The sequence below is a fragment of the Macaca fascicularis genome, chromosome 19, assembly GCF_037993035.2.
Source record: "Macaca fascicularis isolate 582-1 chromosome 19, T2T-MFA8v1.1".
NCBI classification, from domain to species: Eukaryota; Metazoa; Chordata; class Mammalia; order Primates; family Cercopithecidae; genus Macaca; species Macaca fascicularis.
Window position 1 is genome coordinate 54,550,561 of NC_088393.1, and position 7,300 is coordinate 54,557,860.

Consider the following 7,300-nt stretch of genomic DNA (forward strand, 5'->3'; position numbering starts at 1 on the left):
TACCAATGTACATAAGGACATAGACATAAATGGAGACATAGATGTGTATCTGCATATAGTCAAGGATGTAAATGTAGACGGTAATAGACATATATGTTATAGTGAGTTGAATGGCACCACTCCTCAAAAATATGTTCTATGTCCTAATCTATGGAACCTGAGTGTGACCTTATTTACAAAAAGGGTCTTCGCGCCAGCCATGGTGGCTCACGCCTGTAATCCTAGCTACTCAGGAGGCTGAGGCAAGAGAATCGGGAGGCAGAGGTTGCAGTGAGCAGAGATCACACCACTGCGCTCCAGCCTGGATGATGGAGCGAGACTCTGTCCCTGTCCCGTCCCCTCCAAAAAAAGACATAGCAAAAGAAAAGACACAGAGAAGAGGAGAAGGCCAGAGACTGGAGCCAAGAGACATCAAGAACCAGCAGAAGCTGGAGGAGGCCAAGAAACGATTCTCCCCTAGAACCTTCAGAGCCAACATGGCCCTGCTGGCATCTTTGTTTTGAACATCTGGCCTCCGGAACTGTGAGAAAATAAGCGTCTGTTATTTTTAGCCACTAAGTTTGTGAGAATTTATGACAGCAGCTCTAGAAAATGAACACAGACATGGACAGAGAGAGGGAGACTGATCTGAATGTAGATGGCGATGTGGATATAGTTGCAGATAGAGGATAAGTTACCAATAAGGATATAGCTGTCCATATGGTGTAGGTATGGATTAGGACAGAGCTGTGGGTGTAGACATGGATATAGACATAAACATCAATGTAGACATAGATATTACTGTGGATATAGACGTAGAAGGAGATAAAACAGACCTTGAGTGGCCAGGCAAAGTGGCTCACGCCTATAATCCCAGCACTTTGGGAGGCTGAAGCAGGCGGATCACCTGAAGTCAGGAGTTCAAGACCAGCCTGGCCAACATGGTAAAACCCCATATCTACTAAAAATACAAAAATTAGCCAGGTGTGGTGGCGCACGCCTGTAGTCTCAGCTACTTAGGAGGCTAAGGCAGGAGACTCGCTTGAACCCAGGAGACGGAGGTTGCAGTGAGCCAAGATCACACCACTACACGCCAGCCTGGGTGACACAGCAAGACTCCATCTCAAAAAACAAACAAACAAACAAAAAACCAGACCTTGAGGAAACTGTGAGAAAGGAATGGGGTCACCTGGACTAACTGTGGACCATTGCCAACAGGAGGTCACAGCAGATGTCAGAGACAGCCTCCTACAAACGCTCCACAGCTAAGCTCTTCAGGTCTTCTGGAAAATCCCAAATATCAGAAAGTGCTTTCTTGGTTGGGCACAGTGGCTAATGCCTGTAACGCCAACACCTTGGGAGGCCAAGACAGGAAGACTGCTTGAGGCCAGGAGTTCAAGACCAGCCTGGGCAACATAGCAACACCCTGTCTCTCTAAAAGAAACAAACAAACAAACAAAAACAAAAACAAAAAAAAAAACCTTTCTTTCATGCTCCCAGCCATCCTTCCCTTTTCTAGTTTCTGGATAATCAATTTAATCAATTTGCCCCCTAAAATGTGAAAACACAACTCATTGTTTTCAGTCAAAAGTTGTATTTTTTTTTTTTTTTTTTTTTTTTAACACAGAGTCTTGCTCTGTCGCCCAGGCTGGAGTGCAGTAGCGCAATCTCGGCTCACTGCAAGCTCCACTTCCCAGGTTCACGCCATTCTCCTGCCTCAGCCTCCTGAGTAGCTGGGCCTACAGGTGCCCGCCACCACGACCGGCTAATTTTTTGTATTTTTAGCAGAGATAGGGTTTCACCGTGTTAGCCAGGATGGTCTTGATCTCCTGACCTCGTGATCCACCCACCTCGGCCTCCCAAAGTGCTGGGATTACAGGAGTGAGCCACCGCGCCCGGCTGTATTTTTCTTTTCTTTTTGAGACAGAGTCTTGCTCTGTTACCCAGACTGGAGTGCAATGGCGTGATTATGGCTCACTGTAACAGCCTTGTCCTCCCGGCCTCAAGTGATCCTCCCCTGTTAGTCTGCCAAGGAGCAGGGATTACAGGTGTGAGCCACTGCACCCAGCCTTCAGAATGAAGTTTTCTCTCCTTTCTCTTACCTTTCTCATATAAACCATGTTTTGATTTTGAACATTGACAACAGTCGTATGGCCGTCTCCCTCCCCTATGCATGCCAATGTCCAAAACAAAATCAGATCCAATGAATAAATATTTAAAAGTTTGTTGTGGCTGGGCTGTAAACGCCCGGGAAGGTAGGGCCTGGGCTGTTTCAGTCCCCATCTAGGCAGGATCAACCCTGGTGAATGCATGTGAGGGAAGAAAGGAAAAGAAAGGGAGGAAGGGAGAGAATAAAAGGGGGACAGAGGGTGGTGCCCTTTAAAATCAAAACCTCTGGTTTCATCTTTCTTCCCTAACTGGCTCCCCATGCCCACCAGAGGGCGCTCTGACCCAGCAAATTCCTCATACAGCAACAGCCTGTTCTTCACACAAAAGGGAATTATGAAAATAAGGATTGACACCAATAATCGATACTTAAAACCCTACTGTGGCCAGTACCTGTGCTAAATCTTCCACGTGCCTAACAACACAGCAACTCTGAGAATATCTTATAAATGAGGAAAGTGAGGCTCAGAGAGGTCATTTAACTTTCCCAGTGTCACACAGCACATAAGCTGCAGAGAAGCTTCCAGTTCTGGCCTTGGTGACCCCCCAGCCTTCCATTCCTTGGTCATACCCTTACGTGACCAACCCACAAGGCCCTCTGTACCTGGCCCTGCCACCACCTCCCCAACCCCCATCCCGCTGCTCAGCCACACCCTTCCACCCCCAGCTCCTTAGACATCCTGTTCTCCATTTAGTCACTGGGATCTTAGCCCATTGGCTGCCTCAAAAGCACTTCTTCCCTTTCCCTACCCCCACCTCCCACAAATGGTCACCTCCTCCCTTCAGCTCAATGTCACCTCCTCTGAGTAAGCCTGTCCTGATCCAGGGTTAGCTCCAGCTCCTCCTACCCACCTCCCCTAAGAATCCAGGCTTTCCCTGCACTGCAGGAGGCAGGGCTTCAGTCATCATCGCGTCCTCAGAGCCCTGCACAGGCACTACAGAAAGACTGAATGAATGAATGAATGAATGAAGTCTACGGGGTTAAACCAATGAGCACTCAATGAGTGACATCCTCCCCCTCTCTCCCAACCAGAAGCTGAGACATTCTCCAACAAATACCCACAGCCAAGAAGAGGAGATCCCGGACCTGCTAGCCAAGAGTACATGCTTCAGGCTCCCAGGACCCCCAAAATTCATCCTGCTGAGGCTGTCGGGGGATGCTGCCAGGAGTCTGTTGGAAGCCAAGGCCCTAGGGCTCCTGGAGAGGGTCCCATACTCCCTTCAGTCCCTCCCCAATCCAGGTACAGTGAGTTTCACTAATGCCATCATACCTTTAGGGCAGTCTCCTGCTTTCCAGCCCAGAGTCCACTTACCTCTCCTGAGTGATTCACCTCCATTTCTCTCCAGGGAACCGCCCCCCTCGCCCTACTCTCCCTCCAGGTGAGTCCTACAGGGCTCACCCAATCCCCGGCCCACCCAAGTCTGGCCAATCAGCGCACTCCTTCCCTCCCTGGTCACTGTGATTGGGGCAGGGGCAAGCACATGATCCAATTCCTCCAATAGGAGTCAGCCCTGGGTCCTGGGCTAAATTAATGAATGAAGGGCCCTAGAACCAGCCATGCCTGAAGCCAGAATCAGCCCTGTATTCATAGTAATATGAGCCAATGAATTCCTTTTTCACTAACCTGCTTATCCAAGGCTAACTTGGATTTCTGTATTTGGGACCTAAACAATCCTGTGTATCCCACTACTCTAAGCATTCTCTGAGCCTCCAAGGGAAGGAGGGTGGGGGGGGGGTCTTCTCAGTGCCCTGCCAGCCAGTACATCTGGCTCCAAATGCTGGACCAGGAGTTAGGGGGACAGGGAAAGGGTTTTCTGGAGTTTTTAAGACCTGGCACCATCATTTGCCGTATTCCTGAGTCTTTTCACCTTGTTCCTGGGGCTCTGGAGCTCTTGTTAACAGGGAACAAGATGACAGCTGCCTGATAGAGACGGTATCCACCTGGAGCAGACCTGTGTGGCAGGCGTATTCTCAATCCCTGCATTTGCAGGGCAGACCCAAGCTTGCACAGAGGGCAGACCAGCAGCTGTGACCAGTCATGGGGTGGGCTGAGAATAAGAAACAGCTGATTTTTCTCTCCATTATGTTGCCCAGGTGGAAGAAGGGATGAATGAATGAATGAACCCTGGGGCTCATCCTAGGGCCTGGGGCTTGGCTCACCATGACAGTGTTCCCAGACACAGGGTGCAGCCCAGGAAAGTACTGGGGCCACACTTGGGGTGCTGGTGGGACAGTTAGCAAGACATGAACGGGACCTCCTGGGTGAGACCACGTGATAATTTACAGGTATCCCAGGGGTTCTTCCTGAAGCCCAAAGATTCCCCCCTCCACCAGCAAGTCCTCACCTGAGCACCCCGCCTACTTCCCACCGCACAGCAGGGCCCAGCACGGTCATGGTAGCAGTGGCTGCCCAGAGGTCGTGGTCTTGTCTTTTCTTTTGTTTTGTTTTCTTTTTTTTTTTTTTTGAGACAGAATCTCACCCTGTCTCCCAGGCTGGAGTGCAGTGGTGCGATCTCTGCTCACTGCAACCTCCACCTCCCAGGTTCAAGCAATTCTCCTGTCTCAGCCTCCTGAGTAGCTAGGATCGCAGGTGCACACCACCATGTCTGGCTAATTTTTGGATTTTTCAGTAGAGACAGGGTTTCATCATGTTGGCCAGGCTGGTCTCAAACTCCTGACCTCAAGTGATCTGCCTGCCTCGGCCTCCCAACGTGCTGGGATTACAGGCGGGTGAGCCACTGTGCCCAGCTGGTGGTGGTTTTTTTTTTTTTTTTTTTTTTTTTTTTACCTTGATAGACTCTGTGCCCCTGCATCAGGCAGCACACCGCACAGCCTTCACTCAGTCTCTGTTTCACCTGGCCCACACTGGGTCCTAAACATCAAACTCACCCTAGATCTGGAGCCTGGTGCCCCAGAGGAAGGCCCGGTCCTACTGACTAAGCCTAGCTCTCTGTGTGAGGCCTGTCTCCCGGAGTCATGAAAGACGCCAGTAAACAAACAAGATGCATAGTCTCGTTTTCAGTGGGCTTCTTAAAACAAAAAATGCTCAGTTCCTGCAACAGCCTGAAAACGGTTGTCATGGAAACAGCGGTAGCCAATGGAGGAGGGAGAGACAGGCCTATCCTGGAACCCAGGCCTGCTGCGGTGGCTGATGAGGCACAGAGGAACCATCAGGATTAAGGGGCAACAGGGAGGGGGTGTCCCCATGTGGCTGGAGCAGGAGGAGTTTCCTCCTCTGCTGGCTCTAAGAGGGAGCTGCTGCCCTCAAAGGAACCCATGTGCATCCCTGGAGAACAGATCCGTAGTCTCCTGCGGATCCTCACACAGCTCTGGGGAGGGGTCCTGGGGAAAGATCACTGTGTCTAGCCAGCCAGCAGGCAGCCAGGACACCCGAGCCCTCATCCCCACTCCAGCCTTGCCACATTCACCGGAACTGGGACTCTAAGCCCTGCGGGTGGCTTGCCAGGGTTGCATTGACGCCGTGCGCTGCAGCCCACCCCTATCTCGGGCTCCCTGCTGCTCCAAGATCAGCGCCGAGGGGGCGGCACCATGGCCATGAGCCTTTTGCAGGACTGGTGCCGGAGCCTGGACGTGGACGCGCACAGGGCCCTGCTGGTCACTGGCATCCAGGAGGGCCTGGAGCAGGCGGACGTTGAAGCTGTCCTGCAGCTGACCCTCCTGCCCCTGGGCACGTTCAGGTTGCGACACATGAAGGCCCTGATGAACGAGAAGGCCCAGGCCGCCCTGGTGGAGTTTGTGGAGGACGTCAATCACGCTGCCATTCCCACAGAGATCCTGGCCAAGGATGGGATCTGGAGGGTTCTGTGGAAGGACCGTGCGCAGGATATGACGGTCCTGAGGCAGATGAGATGCCTGATGCTGGATGACGGGCCCACGCAGGCTGCGGTTGCTGGGACCCTTGGGGAGGCGCCCACCCCTCCCACTTCGGAGGCCCAGGCCCAGCCGTTGGGACAGTCATCGGGAAGGCCAGTCCCCCTCCTGGGGCTACAAGCAATAGTAGCAAGAAGAGTAGGGGGTCACAGAAATCAAGCCAGAAGCTAAAAAAGGGTCCGAGGGATGTGTCCATCTCCCTTGGCAAAGAAGGAATCCAAGGAAGTTCCCCAGGAGAGCTTGGACATCAAGATCAAGGAGGCAGATGAGGGGGCTTGAGCAGAGATGACAATGACAGCGGGCTATACACAGCGCTCCAGGCAGCAGCCAGGGAGCAAGTTCACAAGAAGTGGACCGTCTGAAGCCACAAAGAAGAGGCAGGTGGTCCCATGGAGTTCTTGCCCCTGGTGACCAGACCAGGACAGACAAAGCCAAACAGGAGATGACGGAAGAAGGTCCTCTGATTTGATGCACTTGACCGTCAAAGAAGGCAGGAGCAGTGACTCTCACATGATGGCTCTTCTGACCAGCAGAGACAGACCTGAATGAGATGCCGAAGGACTGTAAGGCTTCAGAAAGTGGGCGGGTGCAACCACCAGGTCACAGAGCGGGGCTGGAGGACCCTGAGTTCCTGACCACTGTGGCCTGTACCAGCCCTTCAGACACCAAAAGCACCCAGGAGGTGTTGAAAATCGCTTCTGAGGCGGGGCACGGGGGCTCATGCCTGTAATCCCAACACTTTGGGAAGCCAAGGTGGGCAGATCACCTGAGGTCAGAAGTTCAAGACCAGCCTGGCCAACATGGTGAAACCCCGTTTCTACTAAAAAATACAAAAATTAGCTGGGTGTGGTGGTGCGTAGCTGTAATCACAGCTACTCGGGAGGCTGAGGCAGGAGAATCGCTGGAGCCTGGGTGGCAGAGTTTGCAGTGAGCTGAGATCGCGCCACTGTACTCCAGCTTGGGTGACAGAGCAAGACTCCATCAAAGAAAGAAAGAAGGAAAGAAGGAAGGAAGGAAGGAAAGGAAGGAAGGAAGCTCCTCTCCCCAACTCAGGCTTCCTAGACTCAAATCCTGAATCCACCGCTTACCATCTGTGTGACCTTGCATAGATATTTAACTTCTCTGGGTCTCGATTTGTTTATTTGCAAAGTGGGAAGGATACTATTTTGTGCTTTATAGGGTTGTTATTGTAACTTATCACACACACACACACACACACACACACACACACACACACACCCTGTGCCTGGTATGCAGAGAGTC

At 52.0% G+C, this 7,300-nt stretch overlaps 1 pseudogene; it reads left to right on the top strand.

Moving 5' to 3' along the window:
* Positions 1-5,552: 5,552 nt before the first annotated feature.
* On the top strand, positions 5,553-6,571 carry LOC102142710 (paraneoplastic antigen-like protein 8B; annotated as a pseudogene).
* The last annotated feature ends 729 nt before the right edge of the window (positions 6,572-7,300 follow it).